Below are 12,154 nucleotides of genomic sequence, written 5' to 3' on the forward strand. Positions count from 1 at the left end.
CCTGTGCAAGCCTCTTCATCTCCGAGTAACTACCGCAACCTACATCCTTCTGAATCTGCTTACTGTATTCATGTCTTGGTCTTCATATACGATTTTTAACCCCCCCCCCCTCCCTCCCCAACTCCCCATCATGCTTGCCTCCAGCACTAAACTGGTGAAACCTTGATATCTCAGAATGTGTCCTACCAACCGATCTGTACTTCTATTCAGCTCGTGCCACAAATTTCTTTTCTCCCCAATTCTATTAAATACCTCCTAATTAGTTACGTGATTTACCCATCTAATCTTCGGCATTCTTCTGTAATACCGCATTTCGAAACCTTCTACTCTCTTCTTGTCTAAACTGATTTATCGTCCATGTTTCACTTCCATACATGGCTACACATAATACAAATACTTTCAGGAAGACTTCCTGATCCTTAAATCTATACTCGACATTAACAAATTTCTCTTCTTGAGAAATGATTTTCTTGCCAGTGCCAGTCTACATTCCTTATCCTCTGTACTTCGACCATCACCAGTTATTTTGCTGCCCAAATAGCAAATCTCATCTGCTATTTTAAGTGCTTCGTTTCCTAATCTTAATTCCCTCAGTATCACCTGATAAAGCGGTTACAGAATCGGTGATTTCAGCCGTAAATAGAAATATTAAAAAACGTAGGAAGATTTTTCTGTTTAGCAAAAGTGACAAAAAGCACATTTCAGAGTACTTGACGGCTCAACACAAAAGTTTTATCTCAAGTACAGATAGTGTTGAGGATCAGTGGACAAAGTTCAGAACCATCGTACAATATGCGTTAGATGAGTATGTGCCAAGCAAGATCGTAAGAGATGGAAAAGAGCCGCGGTGGTACAACACCCGAGTTAGAAAACTGCTACGGAAACAAAGGGAACCTCACAACAAACATAAACATAGCCAAAGCCTTGCAGACAAACAAAAATTACACGAAGCTAAATGTAGTGTGAGGAGGGCTATGCGAGAGGCGTTCAACGAATTCGAAAGTAAAGTTCTATGTACCGACTTGGCAGAAAATCCTAAGAAATTTTGGTCTTATTTCAAAGCGGTAGGTGGATCAAAACAAAATGTCCAGACACTCTAGGACCAAAATGGGACTGAAACAGAGGATGACAGACTAAAGGCCGAAATACTAAATGTCTTTTTCCAAAGCTGTTTCACAGAGGAAGACTGCACTTTAGTTCCTTCTCTACATTGTCGCACAGATGACAAAATGGTAGATATAGAAATAGATGACAGAGGGATAGAAAAACAATTAAAATCGCTCAAAAGAGGAAAGGTCGCTGGACCTGATGGGATACCAGTTCGATTTTACACAGAGTACGCAAAGAAACTTGACCCCCTTCTTGCAGCGGTGTACCGTAGGTCTCTAGAAGAGCGTAGCGTTCCAAAAGATTGGAAAAGGGCACAGGTCATCCCCGTTTTCAAGAAGGAACGTCGAACAGATGTGCAAAACTATAGACGTATATCTCTAACGTCGATCAGCTGTAGAATTTTGGAACACGTATTGTGTTCGAGCATAATGACTTTTCTGGAGACTAGAAATCTACTCTGTAGGAATCAGCATGGGTTTCGAAAAAGACGATCCTGTGAAACCCAGCTCGCGCCATTCGTCCATGATACTCAGAGGGCCATAGACACGGGTTTCCAGGTAGATGCCTTGTTTCTTGACTTCCGCAAGGCGTTTGATACAGTTCCCCACAGTCGTTTAATGAACAAAGTAAGAGCATATGGACTATCAGACCAATTGTGTGATTGAATTGAAGAGTTCCTAGAAAACAGAACGCAACATATCATTCTCAATGGAGAGAAGTCTTCCGAAGTAAGAGTGATTTCAGGTGTGCCGCAGGGGAGTGTCGTAGGACCGTTGCTATTCACAATATATATAAATGACCTTGTGGACAACATCGGAAGTTCACTGAGGGTTTTTGCAGATGATGCTGTAGTATATCGAGAGGTTGTAACAATGGAAAATTGTACTGAAATGCAGGAGGATCTGCAACGAATTGAAGCATGGTGAAGGGAATGGAAATTGAATCTCAATGTAGACAAGTGTAATGTGTTGCGAATACAAAGAAAGAAAGAAAGTTCCTTTATCATTTAGCTACAATATAGCAGGTCAGCAACTGGAAGCAGTTAATTCCATAAATTATCTGGGAGTAGGCATTAGGAGTGATTTAAAATGGAATGACCATATAAAATTAATCGTCGGTAAAGCAGATGCCAGACTGAGATTCATTGGAAGAATTCTAAGGAAATGCAGTCCGAAAACAAAGGAAGTAGGTTACAGTACACTTGTTCGCCCACTGCTTGAATACTGCTCACCGGTGTGGGATCCGTACCAGTTAGGGTTGATAGAAGAGATAGAGAAGATCCAACGGAGAGCAGCGCGCTCCGTTAGAGGATCATTTAGTAATCGCAAAAGCGTTGCGGAGATGATAGATAAACTCCAGTGGAAGACTGCAAGAGAGACGCTCAGTAGCTCGGTACAGGCTTTTGTTGAAGTTTCGAGAACATACCTTCGCCGAGGAGTCAAGCAGTATATTGCTCCCTCCTACGTATATCTCGCGAAGAGACCATGAGGATGAAATCAGAGAGATTAGAGTCCACACAGAGGCATACCGACAATCTTTCTTTCCACGAACAGTACGAGACTGGAATAGAAGGGAGAACCGATAGAGATACTCAAGGTACTCTCCACCACACACCGTCAGGTTGCTTGCGGAGTATGGATGTAGATGTAGATGTAATTCGACTACATTCCGTTATTCTTGTTTTGCTTTTGTTGATGTTCATTTTATGTCCTGCTTTCAAGACTCTGCCCATCCCGTTCAACTGCTCTTCCGTGTCCTTTGCTGTCTCTGACGTAATTCTGTCGTCGCCAAACCTCGGAGTTTTTATTTCTTCTACCTGGGCTATAATTCTTAATCCAAATCCTTTTGTTTCTTTCACTGCTTGGTCAATGTACAGATCGAATAATATCGGGAATTGGCTACAACTCTGTCTCACTTCCTTCTCAACCACTGCTTCATGTCCCTCGACTCTGATATGTTACCTCTGCCACCTTTAGAATTTGAAGGAGACTATTCCAGTGAACAATGTCAAAAACTTTCTCTAAGTCTACAAATGCTATAAATAAGTTTTTCTTTCCTTAACCTATTTTCTATGAGAAGTTGTAGGGTCAGTATTGATTCTCCGGAATCAAAACTGATCTTCCGCGAGGTCGGCTTTTACCTGTTTTACCATTCTTCTGTAAAGTAATAATGTTAGTATTTTGCAACCGTGGCTTAATAAAGTGATAGTTGGGGAATTTTCACACCAGTCAGCGCCTGCTTTCTTTGTACTCGGAATTATTGTATTCTTTTTGAAGACTGTGGGTATTTTGCCTGTCTCATATATCTTGCTCACCAGATGGAAGAGTTTTCTCATGGCTGGCTCTCCCGAGGCTATCAGTAGTTGTAACGTATCTGTCACGCAGTACCGTATCTCCCATGTAATCTCCATCTACGTCCTCTTCTGTTTCCATAACATTGCCCTCAAGTACATCGCTCCTGTATAGAACCTCTACATATTCCTTCCACCTTTCTGCTTTCCCTTCTTGGCTTACGCTGGTTTTCCATCCGAGCTCTTGTTATTCACATAAGTGGTCCTCTTTTCTCCAAAGGTCTCTTTAATTTTCCTTTAGGTGGTATCTAACTTTCCCCTAGTGATGCATACTTCTCAATCCTTACGTTTGTCCTCAACTCATTCCGGCTTAGGCATTTTGCATTTCATGTCCATCTCATATTCTAGACGTTTGTATTCCCTTTCGTCTGGTTTATTTACTGCATTTTTATATTTTCTGCTTTCATCAATGAAATTCATTATCTCTTGTGTTTCCCAAGGATTTCCACTAGCCCTCGTCTTTTTACCCACTTGATCCTCTGCTGTCTCTCAAAACTACCCATTTTGGTTCTACTGTTTTCCTTTCCCTTATTCTTGTCAATCGTTCCTTAATGCTCCCACTGAAACTCTCTGGTCCTTTCAGTTTATCCAGCTCCCATCTCCTTAAATTCCTAACTTTTTGCACGTTTTTTAGTTTTAATCTACAGTTCATAACCATTGTATTGTGGTCAGAGTCCACATCTGCCCCTGGAAATGTATTACAGTTTAAAATCTGGTTCCGAAATCTCTGTCTTACCATTATATGATCAATCTGAAATCCTCCGGTATCTCAAATTTTCTTCCATGGACACAACCTTCTTTCATGATACTTAAACCAAGTATTAGCTACGATTAAATTATGCTCTGTGCAAAATTCTACAAGGCGACTCCCTCTTTCATTCCTTCCCCTCAGTCCGTATTCACTTGCTATTCCTCCTTCTCTTCGTTTATCTACTATCGAATTCCAGTCGCCCATGACAATTAACCGAGCGAGGTGGCGCAGTGGTTAGCACACTGGGTCGCATTCGGGAGGACGACGGTTCAATCCCACCTCCGGCCATCCTGATTTAGGTTTTCCGTGATATTCCTAAATCGCTCTAGGCAAATGCCGGGATGGTTCCTCTGAAAGGGCACGGCCGACTTCCTTCCCCGTCCTTCCCTAATCCGATGAGACTGATGACTTCGCTGTTTGGTCTCTTCCCCCAAACCAACCAACCAACCAACCCATGACAATTAAATTTTCATCTCCCTTTGCTATCTGAATAATTTCTTTCATCCCAGCATACATTTCTTCAATCTCTTCATCATCTGCGGAGCTAGCTGACATATGAACATGTACTACTGTGATGGGTGTGAGCTTCGCGTCTGCCTCGGCTACAATAATGCGTGCACTATGCTCTTAATAGTAGCTTATCAGTATTATTATTCTTCATTTATTATTAAACCTACTCATGCATTATTTCTATTTAATTTTGTATTTATTACCTTGTATTCACCTGACCAAAAGACCTGTTCCTCCTGCCACCGAACTTTCACCTATCCATTTTCCTTTTTAAATTCTCTAACATGCTTGAGATTTAGGGACTAAAATTACAAATAACTGAAAATGGAACGATCACATAGATAATGTTGTGAGAAAAGCAAACCGAAGTCTGTGATGTGTTGGCAGAATACTTATAAAACGTATCAGATCCACTAGAGAGACTGCTTACAATACGCTTATGCGCCCTCTTCTGGAGTACTGCTCTGCGGTGTGAGTTCCGCATCAGATGGGACTGACGGAGGACGTCGAAAAACTTCACAGAAGGACAGCTCGTTTTGAATTGTACCGAAATAAGGACAAGAGTACCACGGATATGACACAAGAATTAGGGTGGCAGTCATTAAAAGAAACGCATTTTACGCTGTGGCAGGACCTTCTTATAAAATTTTAATCACTAACTTTCTCCTCAGAGTGTGAAAATATCTGTTGGCACCCACCCTGACAGGGAGAAATGGTGATCATAATAAAACAGGAGAGATCAGAGCTCACACAGAAAGATTTAAGTGTTTGTTTCTCCAGCGCGGTTCGAGAGTGGAACAGTGGAGAAGTAGCTTAAAGTCTGTTCGATGAACCCTCTGTCAGGTACTTAATTGTGAATTGCAGAATAACCGTGTAGATGTAGATGCTACATTCACTGTCACACACATCCTCCTTGCGAGTTTACTTATCTCTATGGCCTGTCTTTACAGTCTATCGTAGAATCGTTCCTAGGATACCATGGTAACATGGGAATATTCAAAAATGCGGAACGAATCAACGTATACATTAACAAATGAATGGAAATCATCAAAATTTAACCTGCAGACCGCATAACAATAAACTACTACCATACTGCTTAATGCATTTCACACTTACACCATCTAAACTTAATCGAGTAAACTAGTAACAAAGCTACTGCTCCCTCAGTTATACTACGTAGCTGCGGTTCATCTGCTTGTAGCAGATCAATATTCACTTATTAGATTTATAAATACCGAGTCTATATCAGAAAGATATTTTCACTCTGCAGAGGAGTGTGCACTGATATGGAACTTCCTGTCAGATTAAAACTGGGTGCCGCACCGAGATGCGAACTTGGGAGCCTTTCGTGGGCAAGTGCTCTACTGACTGAGCTACCCAAACACGACTCACGCCCCGTCCTCACAGCTTTGCTTTCGGCTGTACCTCGTCCCATACCTTCCAAACATCACTGAAGCTCTCCTGCGAAACTTGCAAAACTAGCACTCCTGGAAGAAAGGATATTGCGGAGACATGGCAGGGAATGTTTCCAGAATGAAATTTTCACTCTGCAGCGGGGTGTGCGCTGATCTGCAACTTCCTGGCAGATTAAACCTGTGTACCGGACCGAGACTCGAACTCTACCATTAGAGCGAAAGGCAAAGGTCCCGAGTTCGAGCCTCCGTCCGGCACACAGTTTTAATCTGCCAGGAAGTTTCATCGAGTGTATTTATAGAACATTATTACTTCTGATAAGGCGTCGTAACAACACTGCTAGCTGTTTTACACTGAGATTGCGTCCGCAGCTGCGACATATTGTTTGAATTATTTAGTACTGCCTCCAGCTGACAATCTCTCTTAAGATAAGGGAAACATGACAGCTGCAGACGGTATCAAATCAATCAAATTACTTCTTCGCAATCTTTGAATCTAAATATTCAGATAATTTTTAGAAAGAGTGGCTAGTGGAATACGCTTGTCTTTTTGTTTTGAGCTGAAAGGTATATCGAATTATGTTTGACGAGAGGTTGTTCAGTATCTTACCACCAGAAAACATAACTCCACTCTGAACCCTGCGCAAGGAAGCAAAGTCTACACGAAAATTATTTTTCTGCGGTGGCAGCCCGGAAGTGAATCTTATCAAATCGAATCTGACGGTCTCCTGGCTGGAAATCAACAGCCAACCTATCTGGTTCTCCCACAGTTGTCCTTGCGTCCTTCCAGTAGTTTTTCCAGCTTTTCTCCTGTAGTATGGTATTGGGGGAGGTTCGAGTCCTCCCTCGGGCATGGGTGTGTGATTTTGTCCTTAGTATAATTTAGGTTAAGTAGTGCGTAAGCTTAGGGACTGCTGACCTTGGCAGTTAAGTCCCATACGATTTCACACACATTTGAACATTTTTCTACTGTAGTACCCACGACATTAAACACGTCACTCATCACACGGGGAAGATATTGGAGAAGCGAAATGTCGTTATAGTTTATAAATACATCAAAAGATGCAGCGGCACCTAAGGTCAGCCAAGGACGCAGGAATTTGCAGGATGCCACATAGTTGTGGAGGTGTGTAAATGGGAACTACAAAATGAACTGTCGAAAAAAGACTAAAGGAACATAATGGCAACTAACTGTAAGGGGTTATACTCTGTTCATCATTAGAATAAACCCTGATGTGAACATTACGACATGTATTCTTCCGCGCTTGCTTGATCTCATTGGATTTCGTTTCACGTGGAGCGGAAGCCAAGCTGTGGCCGGTACAGTCAAGTTCGATCATAGGGATACGTTTTATGATATGTTACACCCACTTGGACGGAGAGATAATGCGGGACAACAGCTTCACCGGCGTATTACACTTGGACAGGACAGACCAGCCCGCGGTTCAATTAACCTGCAATGACGTGAGCAGTTGCAGTTCAGACATAAAAAAGAGACGAGCAGAGAAACAATATAGCTTCGAATGTCATTTAACTTTTAAAGGGGATGATTAATATTCGGCAAAACTTCAGTACTACCGCGCGCTTCTTAGGTTTCCAGCATTCTAATTACAAACAAGAGTGATGAAGGTTCCCAGTTACACACAGGGTAATTTTTCGGAGCGTGCTATGTGTGATGTAGGAGCACACTGCAGGTATTTCACTGAAGCCACTGAAGGTATTAAATACAGTCAGTCGTTTGGTGATGTCTTAGCTCCCTCTTATCCGAATCCGAGAAATACATTTCAGTTCTGGAACCGTCATCTGCTATCTTTATAACGAGTCGATCAACAGCAGAATCCACGAAGCCATCCAGGCGCCGCATTTTCTCCTTTTCTTTCATTACCTGTTCGACAGTGACATGGAAAAAGCTGCGTGCGTTAGTTCCGGTACGTCTGGTAACTTAACAGTCTTTTTATTTCTGAGGCCAAATCCCTTAACTTGGCTGCATATCAGTTCTGTTGGCTTCATATTGCAATGGTATAGTGGCATATGTAAAAATGCAGTATTTGTATGGTGTGTTCGATGCCGTGAGAATGATTGTTTTTCAAGTTTCTACGCAACTATTACATCTGTGGTATAAAACAATACACACATCCAAATAAAGAGTATTTGGTTTTTCATTTTTCCCTTAAGAATTAAAGTGATACGATTCCTTTATTTAAGCAACCTTTATTAACAGTCTTTCATAAATTATCGATAATTAAGAATTTATATTTGAAATGAAAACAGGAATTTCCCGTTCATTATGTAATTAGAAACAAGAAGACGTGCTTTATTCCTAAAAATGATGATGAATTTTACAGTTACGAGATGTAGGTATTTCAAATTGAACTAGGAAAAAAATGAGACTGAAAATTGTACCACCAAACCATGAACTACAGTATGTTACTGATCTACTACGGTACCGATTCCGCTGTACATCCAATGCACATGTGCATCTCAACTATATCTAACACATTTCCTCTGAAAACTTCAAAGTCGATTATTTTTGTAAATTTATGAAAAACATTAAGAATAACCTATTTCACGGCACTTTTTAACCGTGTTCCACAGGCTTGTTTCATTACGGAACAGAAAGCAGCCTCAGCCATTTTCGTATTGCGTATTAACAGCGCGCCAATCAGAGCACAACAGTGCAAAGTCTGTGACTGTACACGATTTTTGAAATTAAAAGTGCATAGCTAAAGCGTGATTAAGAAAAACGTTGATGGCTGTTAATATCTTTGAATATCTTAAGGTTTTATTTAACGTTACTTAGCAGTAGTGTATCTAATACGTAAGTCGGGCCTACTTCCAAGAGCGTAACAACACCAGTGTACTTGTGCTGCGGCCTCTAACCAATCATCGCCTGTGTATTTGTTTACACCAGGTTTATTCTTATGATGAACGGATTATAGTCAGAGGTATCAGCTGTTGTCGACTCGCTTTGCAGCCAGCAGCCCACCGGATTTGATTTCATAAGACTCAAGCGGATACAACGAAAGGCTGTAGACATTACTAAACACGCCAATAAGGTTGATAGTAACGAGGAGGGTGCAAGGCTGAATGGTATCTAGATTCCAGTGTTGAAGGCAATGAGTGCCACTCTTCCACCGCACGGCAATTGCAATAACGGACGACAACAAACCGACAACGGCCAATTGCATTCTCGTTCGGAAGACGTCCGACGTCACGACTCTGCTGTGGTGCATCCTTAAACGAATTTTTACCACAGTGAGCGGCGAGCCAGGGTGCGTATCTTCACCCTTGGAGATGTCCTACGCTGATGGGGACGAGACGATCGGTTTCTACAAGAAATACATTCGACTACGGCATAATGGCGCACATTTTAATAAGTGTGAATAATAAATATTACATTCAGCCTGCGTACTGTTACTTTATTATTTACAGGAAACGCAATAGTTACCTGGTATTGAGAAAAGAGAAAATTTTCGGCTGACGTTTACCGCTGCACTGCTTCCGGACTTAGCGCACTCACACACGAGACACATACACACACACCGTAAGCCGTCTGCCGTCCATAGGCAGGTCCCGCTAAGCTTCCGCTTGCCTATCCAATCAACACTTGGCGCGTCAGCCGATTGCGACACGCCGTCTTAACGTTTAGATACAGCGCAGATTATCTCTGGCGGGACGCGGGAGACCGGCCAGACGAGTTCTCGCTCGGGCTCACAGATGGCGTTGCTGTCACGGCGGTCTGTCCTCCGCGTGTTGCTGAAACAAGACCTTGTTTCCACTTGAACGGCGAAAGCCGTAGCAATCCCATCTAAAATCATAGTTTCAAAAATTTTGTTGGGTGTTCCTAGACTTTCCGAGTTTTCTACTGGGACCTAAAATTACGCTTACATTTTGCGGAACGTTCTGTTTTATTTGGCAGCATTCTTTTCGAGTGTGAAATCACTTCCTTTGGCCGAGCATCAAGAGTCGTACAGATCCTGAAACTTCTGGCATAAATACTACAGATGAAATGGGACTACCTTCCCATCCCTATTTGAAATTTCTTATCATGTCGACATTCTCTGAAGAGGTCACTTCAGCTCGAATTTTTAAATTTCTGGGCTTTACACTGTTATGTCTATACCAAGTTCCAGTAGTAAACTGCCATTTAAAAATTATTACAGATGAATTTATTATCTCAGATTAAATTTCACATTAATATACTACCCGATTTATATGAGCAACTAAGGGGAGTAAGTCGTTTGTTAATAACCAAACTTTGAAATTTCGTGATATGAACTGTGCAGTCGTGTTGCAACACATATCCTTGAAAATTTACCTCTACCCTATTTCTGAAAAGGTGCGATATTTATTGATTATGATCATTTAAAATGATTGCTCTACTTGCGAGCAAGCCGAAATACTGTTGATGGTATTTTATTCAAAATGATTTGTTTATAAATGTAATTTAAAGTGTTGTACTGTTAATTCAGTGAAATTGTATATATATATAATTAAGTAAACTTTTCCAAATTGAATATCAGAACATGTAGGGAAATATGTGGCCCATTTTTGGATGTAAATAACAAAAATCATCTCATGACTTTTAATTGTTATTTTGTAAGTCTTACTTTTAACACTGCATTCGATTGTTTTGTTTTGTACAAAAGGAAATGGCGCATGAGCCACGAAGTCAGCAGGCAGTATTGAATTTCGGAAGGCTGCCAGATGGCCAATGTATATTCCATCTATGTACTTGATAACCAGTAACAATATAAGACCAAAAACTCTTATACTCTGTGTTTTATTTAAAAATTTAGTACGAGAGCAAGATCCAAGGACTCTCTGACGCAACAGCCTCCGAGGAATTCAAAGTTCTCATCATATGGAGCATCTCAGATATTATGTGAACTTTCATTAACTGTGATTGAAATTTTCTAGTTTCACTCGTCTTCGTACTTATGAATGGTGGAGACCCATATTACTAAGTTGTGCCGATGTAATGAATGAGAATTCACTATTACCACTGTCCAACTATAGTCATAACTAGAGAAACTGTATATTTTTCTCACTCAGCATCAGTGGTAATTGAAATGCTTCCCTCCTCTCACATTTAACGGTGGCATTTTACCTCCTCCCAGCACCCATCCATACACATTTTTTCAATTTTAGAAGTTGGTTTGATAAAAATATAGCACAGCGAAACAGACTGTCCAGTGAGATTTGATACAAAAAGTACAGTATCTGATCTAAAGTATGCGGACATCCCTATGTGATGCAGTATTGACCACTAGATGTCATGAGAGGCAGGTCCACCAGCACAAAAGCAGACGTGGAGCAGAGTTCTGTGTTGACAGCAGAGAAGCAGAAACACCAGATCTCGTCGGTGAGGAGAACTGTGACTTCGAACGTGGACTGGTCCTTGGATGTCATCTATGTAACAAAACCATAAGGGACATTTCAAACCTTCTAAAGCTGTCCAAGTCGATAGTTGATGATGTGACTGTGAAGTAGAAATGCGAAGGAACCGAGGACAGGCAGACTTCTTACACTGACGGGCAGGAACCACTGAGCTCTGCGGAGGGTAGCTGTAAATACTCCTATGAAACCAGCGGAAGGAATCACACGTGAGTTCCAAATTGGCAGCAGCTGTCCAGCTACCACAATGACTGGGCGTATGGAGTTAAAAAGAATGAGGTACAATTGTCGAGTCACAGTTCAGAAGCCACACATTTTGTTGTATTCTTTTTAGCAGCTTTTATGTCGTCTCGTTGTCTCTGTAGCTGTACCACGGGAAAGAAGGAGAGGCTGTTGGTTGGGGGGCAGTATCCTCATTGTAATAAAACTGCACACAATTAATAACCAGTTTCTTTATTCGTAAAAAGACTTTAAGTTCCCCTGTGCTGTGGTACAAGCTCTCTTCTGTATAGCCCACGTAGCCTCAATGCTGTTGAAGTCCGCTATGTTCACTATCAGGTGGCTTGTCTCTGCGCTAGAGGCTAAGTCTGCGGCTCTATCTTGGTGACAAGCTGGAACTCCGTG

General features: G+C 41.5%; 1 protein-coding gene across 1 annotated transcript in view; it reads right to left on the bottom strand.

Annotated features, from left to right (window-relative positions):
- Positions 1 to 9,732, bottom strand: part of LOC124621921 (1-phosphatidylinositol 4,5-bisphosphate phosphodiesterase-like) — a 603,554-nt gene extending 593,822 nt beyond the window's left edge. The window contains exon 1 of the mRNA XM_047147427.1: positions 9,582 to 9,732. The gene's annotated coding sequence lies outside the window, so the exon portion shown is untranslated. The remainder of the gene's footprint in view (positions 1 to 9,581) is intronic.
- Between the last annotated feature and the right edge of the window lie 2,422 nt (positions 9,733 to 12,154).

Source organism: Schistocerca americana, chromosome 7, assembly GCF_021461395.2.
Source record: "Schistocerca americana isolate TAMUIC-IGC-003095 chromosome 7, iqSchAmer2.1, whole genome shotgun sequence".
Taxonomy (NCBI): Eukaryota; Metazoa; Arthropoda; class Insecta; order Orthoptera; family Acrididae; genus Schistocerca; species Schistocerca americana.